The 19,363-nt window shown below is 37.2% G+C and overlaps 1 pseudogene; it reads right to left on the reverse strand.

Moving 5' to 3' along the window:
* Positions 1-9,536: 9,536 nt before the first annotated feature.
* On the reverse strand, positions 9,537-10,318 carry LOC101607682 (annotated as a pseudogene).
* Positions 10,319-19,363: the final 9,045 nt, after the last annotated feature.

A 19,363-nucleotide genomic window follows, 5' to 3' on the forward strand; every position in this document is an offset into this window, starting at 1 on the left:
TTTGGTCCTCAGACTAGATACCTACTCTACCTTGGCTATCACTTTTAAATATTTTATTTATTTATTTATTTATTTGACAGAGAAAGAGGGAAGGAGAGAGAATGGGCATACCAGAGCCTCCAGCCACTGCAAATGAACTTCAGACACATGTGCCCCCATGTGCATTTGGCTAACGTGGGCCCTGGGGAATAGAACCTGAGGCCTTTGGCTTTGCAGGCAAATGCCTTAACTGCTAAGCCATCCTTCCCACCTGGCTATCACTTTTAAAATAAGTCCCTTACCCAGTGGGATGACTTAAGCCCTCTTTCTGAGACTTTTGAGACCTCTGAAGAACTGTTTCTTAGACTATAATTTTCACTTACTTTTCCATTAGTAGTTAAAAGATTCCCCATGGGCACTTAAGTCCTAAACATATGTCTTCATTACATAGAATTATTTCAACTTTCTCATAATAATAAGTTTCAACTACCTTGTATTGTGGCTTTTTAACACAAGGATCCCAAAATGACCAAGCAGCAGCCATATGTAAAATGCATGTGACTCTCACTTTGTCTCCTGAGGATGTGTGACCCCTCTGGAACTCAATATCTCTAGATACACAGATCTAAAGTCAAAGAGAGAAGAAATATACAATTCTCAAATGGGTCTCTGGAGAAAATAAAGAGTAAAATTATTCTTAATTCCATTCCTCAATTCTTAGATTCGGCTACTATGATGTGCCTAAGATTTAACATGTATTCCACACCATGAAGGATAACACGCCATCTTCATAGGGTGTTGTGCTAAGATGACAGTCCAGATGTGTCTTTAAAGAGCCCAATGGATGAACTAATAGGTTCCCTAACTGCCTAATTCCTCTGCTGTAAAATGATCCCTTGGTATAAAGGAAGGTTATAAAGCATCCTATAGCAGTAAGTCAGACATTAGTGTGGGAGACTTCATGTGGTAGTCCTGGCATGAAAGGTAGAAAGGCAAATCTATACCCAGATGTACAAGTCCAAATCAGAATAAAATATTTTTTTCTTTCTTAAGGCTGAACATGTCAAACTAATTAGAATTGCCTCTGAATATCTAGATGGTCTCTTCAAGATAAAATACTATAAAAAGAGGCTCCTGATTTGTCTTAAGTTGCTAGTAGGTCAGAAATGCAACAGTAGCTGAAGTTAGATCAGCCTTAATGAGAGGGTTTTCATGGTATTAGATTATGCAGGGCCTCTTTGTCTACCACCTTACCTTCATTTGTGAACCTATTGTGGAAACATGGGGAAGGCCAAGGACATTTGGTTGTTTGGTGATCTGCTGAAAGTGATGCCTTCTGAGGACTTAATATTCATTACAAAGATTCTCATACTTTGTATCCATTTTCACAAGCCACTGACATGTCTCCTTTTCCTTTCCTCTTCATTCTATAGAACCTCTGGTCTCTAATATCTCCTTATTTATTCTTATAGCAACTTATCAAACAATCCAGACATTCATCACTGCAAATGAGTTTATGTATAGCCTTATCTTGGGCTACCTCTCTCTTCACACAAAATGGTCAAATACATTGACCAAACCTCTGTTCACTGAAAACTTATTTCCCTCGCCAAATATTGCAATTACCTTTTCATTGCTGGGGCAAAACACCCAACCAGAAGCAGTCTATTAGAAGAAAGGGTTAATTCTGACTTACAGTTTTGAGATGAAGTTTCATTATGGTAGGGAAAACATGCCAAACGGACACCAAATTTTCAGGAGAAAAAAGTGTGTTATGAAGGTCGGCATATAAAAGATGGCTCAGTTGTTCAAGTGCTTGCTTACAAAGCCTGCTTGTCCAGGTGCAATTCCAAGCCACCCACATAAACCCAATGCAAAAATTCATGCAAGTGTCTAATGTTTTGTTTTCAGGGGCACATGGCCCTGATATGTGCATGCACACAAACACACACATGCAAATAAATATATTTTTTAAGTGGGTAGAGGTAACTCATTTGTCAGATAGGACAGAAAGCTACAGACCACTATCAAGACTCCAACATTTACAGGATAGAGAAAAGCTAAAAACATTTTCCTTATGATATACAACAAAATAGAGAAGTCTTTCCTCACCACTATTATATAGCATTAAACCAGGCAAGACAAAAATTTGGGTTAGGGTTAGGATAGGGTTAGAAGATAAGTCAAGCTATCCTTGTTTTCAGGTGATACTATACATAAAAAAATCTAAAGGCTTCATAGAAAGACTTTTGGAACAGGAATTGGAATTTCAGTAATATTGTGTGATACACAATACACAGAGATCAGCAGTACTTTAAAGAATGACAAGAAGATTGCTGAGAAGGAAATTATGCAAGCAATCCCACTTGCCATGGTTATAAGAAATACTAAATAAAATCTTGGAATAAATTTAACCAAGGAAGTGAAATACTTCTACACTGAATCTCCCTTTACCGTAAAAGTTTCCTCTTTCTTATTTCAATCATGTACATGATGTTGCAGCCATAACCAGATTGCAGGCTCTTACTCCACAGGCCCTGTATGTTAGCACATGTATGATTTAACATGTGTCAGGAGTGCTTTTCCCTGCCTACTTCTTTGGACAACTTCTCTGGTTTCAAGTCACAGTTCCTAAACTGCATGCTTCATTGAAGTCTTCACTTTTAATGCAGGACAGACAGCACTTCACACATGCATATCTCTCATGTTGTGTGGTGTGTAAGTTCTGTATCTCTCAATCTGTGAGCTCCTGATGGCTAAGAGTTGTGTCTTAGTCTCAATTTCAGTGTGTCTCTGTGTAGTTAGTCATGTCATTGCTATGACAGAATACCTGAAACATTAAGGCAAATTAAGGAAAGAAGGGTTTATTCTGGCTCACACTTTAAAGGTACAGTCCATATTGGCATGGAAGGCATGGCAGCAGGAGCATACAGCAATTGGTAACACTATGTCCATAGCCAGGACACAGAGAAAGCTAAATGCTGGTGTTTAGGTTGTTTTCTCAGAAGTTTTGTCCCAACAGTGAGAAGGTAACTGCTACATTCACATCCAGAATTAAACTTGTCTGAAAGCACCCTCTTAGAGACATCCAGAGGTGTAATTCCATGGTGATTCTAAATGTAATCAACTTGACAATGAAAATTAACTCCCATGGTTGCTATTTCCTGCATCTAGTGGAATCTAACCTATAATGAAATTAGTCAGATGGATAACTACACTGTCCTGTAAGAGGAAAGCAACTCTTCAATGAAACCACAAAGTCCCAAAAGGAAATTATAATGCATCCTGAACATTTTAATCAGAAATTCAAACACAAATGGCCTTATGTATCAGCAAGGTCACAAAATAGCATAAATCAGCTATAAGTAATGATCAGGGAGTGATAAGAGCAGGAACAAACACAAAGGAACAGTTTCTATGTGCAAAAGTGACATGAAATTTGTTCAGAGCAAGCAAAATTATGCACTACTTGTCAATCAAAGCCCCCATGTGTCTTAAGGTTCTCAAACGTGACATTCCTTCCTACAACATTCTACAACAATTTTATCATGTATACTAACATGCAAGTATGTGAGTATATATAGAAAAATTTTCAATTAGATACCAGGATGAGTCTTTTATCCCATTTGTGTGGCCCAAAATCATAAGGTTCCCACCTCATTTAGCACTCTATTGTGGACAAAGAACCAGAGAACCACAAACTCACAGATTTGTTGGCCATTTGAATGTGCTTTTTCAAGAAGTAACTATTAGTGTCATGTGTGAAGGTTTTTAAAACTTGACCTTAAAGTAGATTTCTGATGACAAGTATGCAGGAAGGATAGGAAGAGGTAGGTTGGATAATGGGCATAAAAAATGGCTCTAAAGAATAATTTATATCATATTGGAGTGTCTATAGTTCACAATAAACTAGTATGTATTTTATGAATAGCTAGAACAGAGAAGCTCAAACTTTCCAAACACAAAGAAATGATAGAGATGGAAATGTTAATTGCCCTGTTTTGATCAGCACACATTGTATGTATGTATTCAAATATCACACTGAAACCTATTAAGTATGTATAATTATTATGTTATCAAAGGATTAGATTTAAGGATATGTAGATAGTAACTTGCCTGATTTGATCATTACCTATTATGTACATATGACAAACCATCACACTGTTTCCTATAATATGTCCAATAACTTTTTAAAATAATAGCATGTTGCTTTTAAAAAAATGTTTTTGTTATAAAATGTATTAGCTTAAATAAAACACTTTTTTCTCGGAAGAACTATTGTTTCCTAAAAAAGTGAATAATTCCCCAATGAATAAATATATTAATTATTTATACTGCTTATAACCATTATTCCTACTTTATTTACAACTATTATGACACCTAATGTAGTAAGAGTTTCTGGGTTATTTCTGTACTCAGTCATATCAAAGGATTCCTTACCATTGCTTTCAGAAAAGGCAGGTTGAGTTTGTTTTTTACTCCAGAGGAGAAATGGCCAATGTATTGTTCTGAGATTAAAAAAGAAAAGTTGTGGGCTAGAAAGATAGCTTAGCAGTTAAAGCACATGCCACAGAAGTCTGAGGACTCATGTTCTACTCTCCAGGTCCAACATAAGCCAGATGCACAAGGTGAAGCAAGTGCATAAGGTTGCAAATGCTTACAAGGTGGCACATGTGTCTGGAGTTTCATTATAGTGGCTGGAAGCCTTGGCATGCCAATTTTTCTCTCATGAGCACACACATGTGCTCTTACTCTCTGACAGAAAAAAAAGCCCAGTCTTTTGGGCTTGTCTTTTTAACAAGAAAAGAAAAGAAAAGAAAAGAAAAGAAAAGAAAAGAAAAGAAAAGAAAAGAAAAGAAAAGAAAAGAAAAGAAAAGAAAAGAAAAAAGTTGTGCTGAACAGAAAATACTGTCACATAATACTATTTTCTTTTATTTTAGTGATGTATGGAAAAGTGTGTAAAGGATTTCATGGTTTTCAGACTTTGATTCAATCTTTGACTATATTGAAAAGACTTCCTCCATGCTCTCTATTAGACATCTTTATAAAAATTTGATATTGAATAAGGTAAATGTTTTATTAAGCCAATTTTTAAAACTTCTTTGTGAGTAGAAAAGGACAGAGAGAAAGAGGGAGAAAAGAAAGAGAGAGGGAATAGACATGCTACTTAATACTGGAAATGAACTCCAGGTGCATGGACCATTTTGTGCATCTAGCTTTAAATGGGTACTGTGGAACTGATCCTGAGCCAGCAGACTTTGCAAGCAAGCACCTTTAAATGCTGAGCCATCTCCTCAGCCCATTAGCATATTATTTTTCTCTCTCAAGTGGTTGTTAGGGCTAGAAAAGGTCTTTATTGTAATGGTATTTAGTATATTACATGACTTTACAAGGCGGAGAAAGGAGCAAACATGTGTTCTAGACTCTAAAAGAAAAGTGTATTTAGATCACATAACTTGATGGTTATAGTTACAAGATGTTTTCCATAAGTTGCATATCTTTTTAGAGCCTTGATTCTCTTGTCCATCCAATGGAAATATTAATATTTACTTCACAATGTTACTGAGAAGATTAAATGAAAAATGCAACTACAAAAATGGTACAGGATCCAGCACATGGTAGGTCCTAGGTATATGTTAAATTTTAATATGAACCTTGTTCATCTATAAACAGTAGGGAAAATGACTCATAGCATGTGTTTCTTCTGCAAAAACAAACAGCCAGTAAATGGTATGGTATTTGCAAAATAGTGCTCCTTGGAGAGTTTTCAAAGTGAATGTAAAACATGGTCCTATGTATTCCAGAACCCATTTCTAGGGGACAGTGTTAAACCCAAAGCCTTCTCTGCCTCTGACCATTTTCCAAGACATCTTCATTTCCCTGGCCATTAGAGGAATCGGGGCATTCAATCTCATTTCTGACATCCAATATTGATTGATTAGCTTAGATGGACTGCTGGTATCTCTCTGACAGAAGCGACAGTTTCCTCTGAGATACAGCACAGCCCTTCCTGAATCCAATACTAAACTTAACTGCTTCCAAAGTAATTTGCTTAGCAAAAGTAGGCTGTTTTCATGCACTGTACTCAGCTTCAGTTCACCTTTCTAACCTTCAAATATTAAAACTAAAAAAAAACTATATCTTTAAGAACCTCATCAAAAGACTTCTTGTTCAGAGATGTGCTCATTATTCTGAGCACATATTTCTTTTCAGAAGATATTGTTCACAAAAGTAATTGGCTTCCAATGATAGATACTTCCATTTCTTGTTTCTGATTTAAATGAAAAAAAAAAAAACTTATATTCCCAAAAGTGAGTTCAAGAGGACAGTCCTAATATTTGCAATAAAAGAGTAAATTTTGAAATAGGATACTTAAAATCTTTAGTGCAGTAAGACTATTTTGTAATGTCAGTGCAAGAAGGTGAAAGGATGACACAGTTTTGTGTATGTTAACATATAAAAATATTTATGTACACTTCCATGAGTTTACAACATGGCAATAGAGTTTAAGCTATCAGGAAAGAAGTCCAGGAAGGTATGATGAAGAATTTCCTGGCAAGAAAATACCTGAAATAGGTTGCTGTCTCCCCAAGAAAGGTTGTAAATCTAGTAACATTTATTCAAACATTAATTAAATGGGCACTATGTGCCAGTAATCCTGATCAATGAAATGGAGAATGCAGATGATATGTAAGATGAGAATCTTGCTTTCAATAAACTTGAAATCAAGTTGGGTTTAGAAAACCTACTGTGCATGAAATTAAAAACAAGTTAAGCAATTAATAACAGATTTAGTATTGACAAAAAGTATAAATGGGAGATTAATAAGGACAAGGTACTCTACAGAATACATTAGCTGAGAGAAGATTTATTCAGCTTGTCTTCAAAGATGAGGTTTAAAGTAGGTAGAAGAAAGGATGTAGAGTTGTAGAAGAGAAGAAGAATGTGTGTAAATATTCAGATGTGACTCCAGTAAGGAGATCAGTATATCATTAGCAAAGGGTACATGTGTTTTGGGGCCAAAAATAAGTTTTGATGGACAGGTGTCACATTTGCAAATGCTATAAAATCTAACCTGGACAATCTTGAAAGAAAAAAAATCAATATCTTTTTTTTCAACTATTGACTAAAGGAATGAACCAGAACATGGGGATTTGAAATAATGAACAGGGCTGAACAATTTCTCAGTGGTTAAAAGCACTTGCTTGTAAGCCTGCTGACCTGAGTTCAATCCTTCCCAGCACCCACATAAAGCTGGGTGCAAAGTCACGCATACTTTTTATTCCCAACATGCCTCTAACAATGGGAAGTGGAGGAGGAGAACCCAAAAGCTCACAGACCAGCTAGTCTGGTTTAAGCAGTGGCAAAACAAGGGAGGCAGGAGAGGACAGATACTATGAGGTTGTGCTCTGACCTTCATATGTGTGTAGCCATAGACACATATACATGCACACCCATGCCCACATTAAGAAAATAATTCAGAGAGTTGCCAAAAGTTTGTGGACTTACCACCACATTATAAGCAGAAGGAAAAGAAACTAGAGCCAGGGAGTGTAGTGAGAAGGAGGTAGTTACAATTCAAGTGTGCACGAGAAAGTATACTAGCATTAAGAAAAACAGAATTAGGAAGATTTTTTTTTTTCAGAAGAACCATTTCCCCACTTATGGTAGTATTTGCAATATTAGAAAATAATTAGGTCTGGGCTGGAGAGATGGCTTAGCAGTTAAGGCGCTTGCCTATAAAGCCAAAGGACCTTGGTTCAATTCCCCAGGACCCATGTAAGCCAGATGCACAAGGTGGTACATGCATCTGGAGTTCATTTGAAGTGGCTGAACACCATGGCATGACTGTTCTCTCCCTCCCTCTCGCTCTCTCTCTCTCAAATAAATAAATAAATAAAAATATTCTTTTAGAAAGAATATAATTAGGTCATATACAATTCAGTCAGTCAGAGTCCAAAAGATTGTCTTCTTCAGTTAAGAACACACACTGGAAAATTTTAAACACATACACAAAAACAAAAATAACATTGGCAACTTTAAATACAAGCATATATGGTGAGCTTTTAAAGGATTTTTAAAGCATGCACTATTAGCATGCAGCTTTTTCTTATTTATGTAATTGATACATTTACCTGATGTGTGCAAGTTAGAATATAAATAAACATGACTTCAGAAATGTGCTAATTTATAATTTAGATTGTTTTCTTTATCCTTGTCAAAGGAAGGAGAGAAAAAGCACAGATTAAGGTATAGTTGCAGCATTTCAGAGCTGAAGAGCAATGAATCTTTCACTTAATAAATTACTCCAAAATGAATAACCATAGCTCTCATCTACTTTATAATCCATGTTGGATCTAGCAGTTAATTCCTTGAATACATACCAAATATTTTAAGATCTTCAAAATAAAACAAAGAGTAGAACATAAACTCTAATTGCAATAAGTATTTCCTAAGTATATCTACTTCCAAAGGGAACCTCTCATGTACAATGTCTTGATATGGCAAGATCTCATAAGAGTGAAAGTTTGACATTTAAATAAGCAATCTCATGGCCAAGTAAGATGTCACAGCAGTTATGGGCATTGACTTACAGTTACCATATGCATTACATATTAAATTTAGCCTAGCATTAAGTATGCTTCCACAATTATGCTTCAAATTATGGCAACAGTGATGATGCAAAGGAAAACAAACCATTATTTAGCTCAAGAATCTCAAAGGGGAAATGTGATAAGCTAAAGTCATACCAGCTATTTTTGGATGAGGAAAGGTAAATTTTAACAAATATAAAAAAAATAGAAATCCTTTAATTTTTCTGTGTGGAAATGATATGAAACATTTCTTTGATACACTGGGTAGACAATAACAGAGTAAAGTACTCCATTCCACAGCAACATAACAAAAACATTGCCCCTTCAACACAGTGTAAGATTTAAATGTGACCAACACAAGGGCTTCTGTCAAGTAAGATACAATGCGATTGCTGCTGCCCTGCCATTTACTTCCAGACCCTACTCAGGTCATATCAAAAAACTGTGGGTCTCAATTGTTATATTGAAATAAATAATTTTTCAAAACATTCAAAAAGACAAATCAAAATGTTTCAGTAGCCATATGTCCAACTCAAGTTTAATCTACTTCAATGAGCTTTATTTGCTTCCCACTAAAAAACATTTATTTCACTCACATTAGAGCAAGAAATCTTTCATACTCATTTTCCTTGCCCAATAGTTCAAAGTAAAATCTCAAAAGGATTAGTAAGGAAAAATGTAGGAATTAACACCCTTTAAATTTGTTTTATTTTACTATTTTTATTTTTTAAATATGTTTTAAGTTTGTGATTCCTGGTAGGAAAACATTATCTGCATGACTACCCTAATGATAAATCATTGTAAAATGCTTGATCTACATTTGCTGCAGAGGATAGGGATTATCTTCAAAACACCTCAGCTCTCCTGACAAGAATGTCAGAAGTACACTGGTTTATGTTATTGTGACATCCATTAAGTGATCTAGGTTGTTTTTCCTTCAGCAAGGGCTTTTGCAAATGGGCTTTATGTTTGACCTCCAAATTTGGCTGGCAATTTGCTAATGAGATTCATAACCTTTAGGTTTCTCTGATACTTTGACATATTTGCTAGATTCTGGTCCACATCCTTGAAGGCCATCATAACATCTGGATCCTGCATTATAGCAAGAACCTCTGGATCACTGAGAATTTCATTAAGTCCAGGCATTCTTGCCATTCCAGTCATTCCCTCTCCCATTCCAGGCATTCATCCAGGAAAATTATCAGGCATTCTCCAGGAAAGTTATCTGGAAAAGAGCCATACTGAGCTCCAGATTGTCAGATTGTCATCTGGCTTCTCCCTCCCTTTAGACTCTCTTATGCTCTTCTCAATCATTCTTAACCCTTTCTATTCTTTCTTTTATCTCTTCACATTTGAACTCATACTTTCTCTAATGTTTGGCAATTCTAAGCCCTCACCTGAACTTCTTTCAGCATCACATTGGCATCCTCCTCATCATACAGTTTACAGGCAAGGGCAAGATCATGGGCTACTTCTTCCCAATGTCCCAAAAGTCTGTGTGCTTTCCCTTACCACTGGAAAGGCTGAGCTGAGTCATGATTTAGTCCAATAACTCTGTTACAGTCTCAAATGGTGGCATTTGGCTTCTGTAACTTGGTGAAGGCATTGGCTCTTTTGGCATACAAAATAGTCAAGCAATCATTTAGCTTGATGGCATCTGTGAACAAATGACTAGCTTTCTGAAGCTCACCATCACTTAGAGTTTCAATGGCAGCCCCTTCCCTTTCATTTTCTTGATGCATCATCTATATATATATAATAAGAAATATCACAGAGAAAAATATTTCATTAAACTTGTTTTACATGTGTGTGTGTCCTTAATATTTAATTTTGGTAATTAATTGTTCATAGACAGTGATGAGATCTGGGTCAGAGTATAGATGACTTGGACAATAATGGCATCATAATAAAAATATAAATATAAGAAAATTAAGATGATGTGGTGACACAGGTCTCTAATTCTAGGACTCGGAAGGTAGAAGTAGGAGGACTAGGAGTCCACAGTCATTCTCAGCTACATGGTGAGTTCAATAATAACCTGAACTTCATGGGACCTTGATCCAAATAAATAAATAAAATGAGCCAAAAAAGGAAAAGAAGTGATAAAGAAGAAGGTAGAAAATTAACATGATTTTAACAAAAAAGTTTAGCATTTAGATAAACATGTTCCAAATACAGTGACCTAGTCTTCCACAAGGCTAGAAAAGACAATGGCTCTAGACACTCTTGAAGCTCTCATCTTTTCACAGAACTATATTACACTTCCTGATTTGTTGTTGTTGTGTTTGTTTGTTTTTTTTTTTGTCAATCTCTCTTCTTAAACAGTGCACATCATGAGATGAAGAGTTGTCTTTATATTCCCTAGCACACAGTAGGACTTCATTAAATGTTGATTTAGTGAATACTTCAAAGATATTATTCTGAAATTTCAGAAACTAAAAATAAATGATTATAAGCTATTTATGAAATGACTCTAGGCCCTTTGAAAGACAAATCACAACAAACCACATCCCACATATTTGATTCCAGAAAGCAATTACTATCTGAAACAGCCTATATCAGTCATGTTTATTGGTTGCAACTGAAACCACTCTGGCTGACATAAGCAGAAAACAAATTTATTGACTATTGGGTAGTTCATGATTGCCAGGAAATCCAGATTGGAAAATGTCAAGAACAAGGGTAGCTAATACATTAGCCTCGACCATACCCAAAATATCCATACCATGAAACCAAATCATTCAGGACACTGTCACCTCTAAACCATAGCTAGATCAGCTGAGACTCCTACCAGAATGAACACCAGTCAGTGAATATAACATCTGCACTGCCCTTCTTTTTGTTTCTGAAAACTCTATTACTATACCTCATGCTCCTCCCTCTTGACTTCTTAGCACTTTTAGTTCCTTATTCAAGATTCAAGGTAGTTACATGTGATTGGTGGAACCTAATCTATGTGCTGGTATCTAACTTTAAGGAAAGATAGAAAACTGAATATCTGTGTGCTGTGCATTTTAAGTTTCCATTGAGGAAGACAGGCTAATTCATTTCCAAGCCAGAGAAGATTCTGGCTGTCAAACAGCAAGTGATAAATATCTACTACATAACAAATGGCATATGATTCCATAAATTCCATGGCAGTCATTGCCCATTCTATCCAAACCCCAGTGCTACCTTGAAGTGAGCTTAGTGCAACAGAAAAGTCTTCAGCTGCACACATGCAAAGCATTTGACATTGCATAGTTGGTTGTTACACCTGATCACATTACTCTTGAATGCTGCACAGATGCTAGATCACCCTGAAATGACAGGTGAATGTCACCATTTAATAGAAATCACTCACCCTGAGATTTATGTATTCTTACCTAGAAAATGGTACTGCCATTATTTCAGCTTCACGGTAGATAGCTCTACCCCCTTAGTTTAAGTGGTGCTAATCACTAAAGTAATTGCTTTGGCAACCATATCATGCATTCCCAGCCACAAGTACCTGTTCTCTATAGTGACCTTCATGAAAATTTTCTGTTTCTCTGGCATTCATTGAGATTATTTTATCCCATGCCAGCCCAGATTTCATCTGCCAGTGCTCAGGCAGCACACTTTTTACCAGTCTGCAACCTGCACACTCCACTAAGCATGCCTATGGATTTTATTTAGAATAAGGGGACTATTTATCTTTCCTAATTCATCATCAGAAGTCTACATAAAGAGAACAGTGCAGGCTTTGAAAATTTTAGCACTCATATATAATAAGCCTATCACAGCTTATCCATACTGCTTCACACTGTGTCAGTTCACAGTGCTGTCAGTCATGAAGAAGAGTCCTGCTCCCCAAGTCTTTGCTAACACTTGAGGTCATCCAATTTACACCCAGATTAGAAAAGATGATGAAGCAGTTGTTTTAATTTTCACATCCCTGATTATTAGCAACTGTGAATCATCACATCTATTTTTAAAATACTCAAGTTCATTTGGTTCTTTGCCCATTTACTGCCATCATCCTTGTGTTTTCCTATTGGACTACAGAAGTGCTGTACATATTTTAGATGCTAATTTCTCTTTTATTCTAGATATCACCAATGCCCCTTCCCAGTATATCACCTCTTTTGATTTTGTCAGTGTACTTTCTTCAAAGGAAATCCTCAGTGTTTAATATAATCTAACATATTATTTTTTTGCCTAATGACATATAATTCTTCAATTTACTTTCAAGTAAATTGTTTTGTTTTGTTTTGTTTACTAGATGTGGCAACACAACCTAAATGTGTGAAAATCCTAGGCATTTAGTTCTTGCTCCATAACTGTTATTTTCCCCTTACCTATTAATTAACTACACATAAATGGTACCTGAGCCAATTATTTCTAAGGCAATCAAAACTCAATAAGTTATTTGGTACTTTGTTGGTTTGGTTTAATTTGGTGCAATACTAGACTCTTCTAAAAGGTTACCTCCAATTTCCTTTAAGAAGCCTCCCAACTCAGTCCTGGTGGTACAGTCCTACAATTCCAGCCACTTAAAAGGTTGAGGCAGGAGGATTTGCAAATTAAAGCCTTTTCTGGGCTACAGAGTAGTACAGAGTAGTTCCTAGACAAATTAGTCATAAATTATCTCAAAATAATAAGTTATAAGAGGGTTAGGCTATAGCTCAGTGCTATAGTACTTGCCTAGCATGCATGTGATCCTAGGGTCACCCCTTCATTACTGAAATAAATCACTATTCCTCATGTTTAATTTCAACAGAATTCAAGATTTAGAACATAGGTTTTACTGCACTTAATTTAATTTATTTTAGTAAGCTAAATCTTCATTGTTTTAGTTCAGATTAAATCAACATTAATTGAACTTGAAATTGCAAGTTTACAGACACTTTCTAAAATTTTTTTGTATTTTATTTTTTTGAAGTTTATATTCTGTTTTTTACCATTACCTTGTTTTTCATTTGAAGGTTATATTCCTTTTTAATTAATTAATGTATTTATTTATTTGCACTGAAAGAGAGGGAGGGAGGGAGACATGCACACACACACACACACACACACACACACACACACACACACAGAGAGAGAGAGAGAGAGAGAGAGAGAGAGAGAGAATGGGCATGCCAGGCTCTCCTGCAACTGAAACAAGCTCCATATGCATGTGCTGCTTTGTGCATCTGGCTTTTTACTTGGGTACTGGGGAATCAAACCCAGGCCATCATGTTTTGCAAGAAAGCACCTTTAACCACTGAGCCATTAGGTTATAGTTTTATATTCCCCTTTCCCCAGGACCCATGTAAATCAAATGCTCAAGGTGGCATATGCATCTGGAGTTTGTTTACAGTGGCTGAAGGCCCTGGTACAGCCATATTCTCTCTCTCTCTTCTCTCTCTCCCTCTCTCTTTCTCTCCCTCCCTCCCTCCCTCTCTCTTTCTATCTCTCTCTTAAATAAGTTAAATTAAATAAAATTTTTTTAAAGATATGGGAAAAGTTAGTAAAGAAAGGGGAATAAAGTAGCTGGATCATTAGGATTTATCTTTGGGATCACACAGATGAACACAAAATAAGACACATCTCACTGTTTACAGGAAGCTAGAAGAAGGGAAAAGTAAAACCATCACTGGTGGAATGCTCGCCACATTCCTTCCAGTGTACTAAGCCTACATGGTGTCTCATGAATCTCTACATTTGAGAGGTTAGATATTCTTCCAGGTTCATAATGCTGTAAAAGAAAAAGAGAAGAATTTGCTCCTAATATTCAGGTCAACTTTCTACATTCAACAGGAAGAGAATATCTTCAAGTATTTTTTCCTAAGCATGAGATCAACCTGCTGGGTTCCCTACCTCTAAAAAGTATTCTGTTTCCCCATCAAACACAATATGAAGTCTTTATCATTACAAAAGGTCTCCTAAATATTATTGTGTTCAGCAGCAGAGATTATCTAGAAAAGTAAATACTAATTGTCATTCCTTTGACAAGATACAGAGGATTTAGGCATTGACCAGTGTTAGTTTTTTTTTTTTTAATCACCGCCCCCACCAGTAAGGATAATTAGTGTGACTATATCAGCCACGTTGCTTCTGAGCCTGGAGTGTGCAAAGAACTTGGCTTCTCCTTTCCCATGACTCAGGAGACCATTTGGTAAAAGTTGAAGAGTAGTATGTATCTATGTTTCTCTAAAACATGAAAGTCTTCAGTAACTGGTACCAAGGGTGGTCTTTTCTTTCATCCATTCTGTATAGTCTCCTTGCTATATGCTTCTCACAGCTCTAGTCACAGGTATGAGAAGGGAACCTGTAGCCATGGAGAACTGAGTCAGTCCAGGGTAAAGGCCAAGGGATAAAGTTCTATAGTCTCCCAAAAGGCAGGATGACCTTAATGTGATCAACCTATTGCCTTCCACACACTTCAGGCTGTACCCCACTATTTCAGAAGGCTTGAGTCTGTGCTTCCCCTGTTTTTCCTGAGCATGCAACTGAGGCTGCACCACCTGCATCTCTGGTTTATGGCCTGGAGAACTTACATTTTAACAGGGTCTTCAGTGATTCTTATGGAACAAATACAGTTAAAGAACTACTGGGCCAAGGATAGAGAGTGGTCTCAGACAGGATAGCAATTGTCTCAAGTGAGGAGATCCTCTTATTGGTTAATGTAATGAAATCTATTTGGTCAGTTATGTTTTGTTTTACACAGACATCAAATGCACTGAATTAGCACTCAGCTGTGTCTCCTAGAAGAAACTGAATGTTAGGTTCCTACAAGGTGCTACTCACAATAATTTATCAAGTAATGAACATAATCTGGTTTTATGTGAATGTATATTTGAACATACATAACTGACATATATATTATTGATACATTAACATTGAGCTTATGGCCAACAACCAGATGACTCACTTTGAGCAAAGCTTTTGAAACACATGAATTTTCTCTATAAGATGTATCACAGCCTTTAAGCATTTAGTACCTCTAGACCACACTTCAGCACTAAATTTAGGGTCATCTTAAGCGGTGAAATCACCAGTGTAAAGTATAAAAATAGGGGGCAAGGTGGAAAGAGGAGCAAGATTACATCTCAGAATATGCATGTCAGGTGACTCAAAATTTTCCTAGCCCTGTGTATGTCCACAAATGACTGTGGAAATAACACAAGTACTGATTTTCAACTTTCAAATAAATTTTAGGCAGAATGTCAATTGAAAATATAGAATTCACAAATAATGAAGATTGATTGCATATATGTATAATATTTTCAAAATATTTTTGCACATAGCCCTTTATTATAAAATTTCATTCTGCAATAACCCTGGAACCTCAATAAGAAGGATGCTATTTTGATTCCCAGCATTCAAATGAGGAGACCAGAAGTCAAGAAAGCTGAGAAACAAACCCAGGTATTTTCACTCCAAAGCCTTTGTCTTCCACAATACAATTAAATAAGACAATTGTGCTCTTTCCAGGTGCCAGATTTCTCAGAAATGGCATAAGATGGTAACTTGGCAGAGCATGCCTACACTGGAAATATGAGAGAGCCAGAGCAGGCTCAGTTCTAGACAGATAGGCTTTATAACTATTTGTACTAACTACACACGTGTGTTACTTATGTGTACTGAGGTTTGATTTGAAATATTACAATCAGAAGGCAAGCATTGACTGGGACTCATGGGAGCAGTTTTGTAGGTAATGAGGTCCAGTGGAGGGGGGAGATAGTTTCTGACCTAAAGATAGAGATAAATGAGGAAAATATGCTATAAATAAGTAATTCAGTGTGCATTGAAGGAGATAAACAGAAAAGCTGGGTTATGAGAAGCACTGGAAAAAAGTCATAAAGACTTGTCATATAAAATAGGATAGGAAATAGAGAAACAGCTGTCAGTAAAAGGCTTGTCATGGAAGCATGAGGACTGAGCTAAGATCCCTAGCATCCACATAAAAGCCAGGAATAGCAGTTCCTGTCCATAATCTGGACAGATGAACATAGGAAGATGCTGGGTTAGGTACTCTAGATAAATTGGTGAGCTCCTAGTTCCGTGAGAGACCCTATCTCCAAAAAAATAAAAAGGTGGAGAGTGATTGTGGAATATACTCAGGGTTAACTGTTGGCCTCCACACACATGCATCTGCACCTGCACCTGTACATACATTTGTACCCATGCACATATGAGCATAAATACATACCAATACATAAATACACACACACACATGACGATTGAAGATCATTACATGTCTCAAATTCCTCTTCTGTGGAATTGAGACACTCCTCAAAGTTCTTATGAAGATGAGATATATCTGGAAATCTAAAATGCTGACTTTAGTTCTATGCCATGTCCAATAAACGTTGAAATGCACTAATTCTTCCTTCGTGGGAACACTCACCACCAAAGAAGTTGACTTATCTAACATTTTAGAATTTTTATAACCTCCATTGATCTGCATATTAACAGCAAAATCCCTATTCTTTCAATGTCTAGAAGGCCAGACAGCAAGCACCCTTAGCTTCTGCACTGACATGAAGAAGGATCCAAGAAAGAGGATATCAAATTGCAATGCATCAGACAAGAGAACAGGGAGCCAGCAGGTCAAAGTGTGACCCAGTTGGAGTTTAATACATTAAAGGCTCCTTGCAAAACACTAGCAAAACAGAAGAGCCATGGAGAGTGTATCACTAACCAAACCAAGTACATGTCCAGCATGAAATGGCAGAGTTGGAGAGGGCAAAACTACAGATGGGGAGGTGTGGAGGGTCACCCCAGGAAAGGAAAACAAAAACTCACCTATTGCCTCTGCCAGGCACTAATGCTGAGCGGCGGAGGCCGGCTGCTTCAGGTACATCCTCTTTTTCCATCTCCTCTCCCCTGCACCATGCTGGGCGATGCTTTTTATCTTCTAGCAGATGGCTACAGCTACTATGGTGGCATCTGTTGCTGCTCTTTCACCTCCCAGCTTTGGCAGGAGCAGTTGGCAAGACCAGTTGCAAGGTCTGTTGTTACTTCGCAATATCACTATCTGTCAGACTTGCAAAACATTTTTTGAAAGCAGAGGAAGTGCTAGTGCCACCAGACACAATCCCTAGGGGTCTGCTTGATCCAAGATGCTGCTTCTCACTGGCTCCTCTTGAGGGATCAAAGGCGGGAAAACTTGGTGTACTGTAACTCATTTCCCAGCCTTGAGAGTGGGGACCATTTTGATTGGTAATTACAGAGGCTTTGTTGCAAAGAGTAGAGACTTTTAAGATGAAACTGCAGTGAAAAATCAAGAGGTATAACTTGAAGGAAGGACAAGAATGCTAGCCCAGCCTTCCCTGGCTTAACTCCCCAATGTGGCTAGACTCAATCTCCAAATGACATTCAGAACCCAATCTACATCACTGCATGGGCTCTTGCATAAGCTTAAGCCAGTCATGTCACAGTGGTTACCAGACCTCAATAGGCCAACTAAACACAAAAGTTATAGTGGAAAGCCAAGAGATGAAATGTACTAGATATAGCCAAACTAGGAAAAAGAATAAAGAGGTCTAGTGACTGCTCCTCCCTCTCTCTGTCTTTGGGGTCCTGACATGTGGTTTAGGTCTAAATAAAAGGCAAGAGATTTACATAGCTAAGCACTCCTGGTGAAAGTATAGTCCCTCTTATCACAGAATCATAATTGTTCTGGCTCCAGTCTCTCCTATGAGGTGGTCTGACAAGTTGTCAGAACTGTGTGAGATCTCTTTCCTGGACACAGATTGCTCCTCTGGTTGTCACTGGGCCCTCAAACTATTGGCCTTTTCTTTTGCCAAGCATGAGAATCCTTGGGAAATTTCAATTACTTGGAGGCCATGGTTTTCATGGTCTGATAGTTAAAGGGAGGAACACACAGGTCTCTTTAGACTACCTTCGTTGTGCCTGCCAGGATAGTAACAATAGGCTGTGATCATTTCTACCCTGCTGTTTGTCCTATCTTGAGAAAGATGATTGCTATGGTTTTCTATTTTTCACTTCTATTGAATCAAGAATTGTATCTTAAATCTATGTCTTAATTTGTATATCTAGCCTGAGTCCCAAATTGCCATTTATCGCCAGTGAGATCCTTTTCTTCACAGCCTATCATCCAAACCAGAGGGACCCACCAGAATGAATGTGTGTGTTCTTAATGAGGTCCATCATCCTGCTTTGTTGTTAATGCCATGCTCACTTCAAATGTCAGCATTACTGGATGCTGAGCTAAGTCAGAACTGAGCCTGAGTTGCCCATGCCCCCTGATAATCTGTGATTTGAAGGGAAGGCCTTCCCTACTATTTCACTGCCTTCATTGAATTACTATAGGAGGAATCTTTGAGCCATTAAATAACTTTATCAGCCATTTTTGGAAATCAAAGAAACTTGGCAGTCCTGGGGTAGAAGAGTAAGGCTGAGTATGAGGCCATTTATTTTCCCAGTGGCCAATCATTTGTATCAATTGATAGTCCACATGAGAAATAATATGTCAAGTCTTGAAGAAAGTCACTGTGATGAAAATATAAAGGGCAACACGAAAGATGTCATATTTAGTTTAAATTTCACAAACATTTGTTGAATTTCCAACTGGGGAACTCTTCTAAAGGTAACTCCCAGAGAGGTATAGAGCATATGATACCCAGAGAGGAAATGCCAGTCTGAAAAGGATGTAAAATGAACAACCATGGGACTAGATCCAAAGACGAGACCATACCATCAGAGGAGAACTGATGACCAAACAAGACAAATAGCAGAAGTGGACCACTCAGCTTAAAATAGTAACATGGCATGTGTATCTGCCTTCCCTCTCATGGTAGGCTCTGCTGAAAGAACAA

This window comes from Jaculus jaculus, chromosome 3 (genome assembly GCF_020740685.1).
Source record: "Jaculus jaculus isolate mJacJac1 chromosome 3, mJacJac1.mat.Y.cur, whole genome shotgun sequence".
Taxonomy (NCBI): domain Eukaryota; kingdom Metazoa; phylum Chordata; class Mammalia; order Rodentia; family Dipodidae; genus Jaculus; species Jaculus jaculus.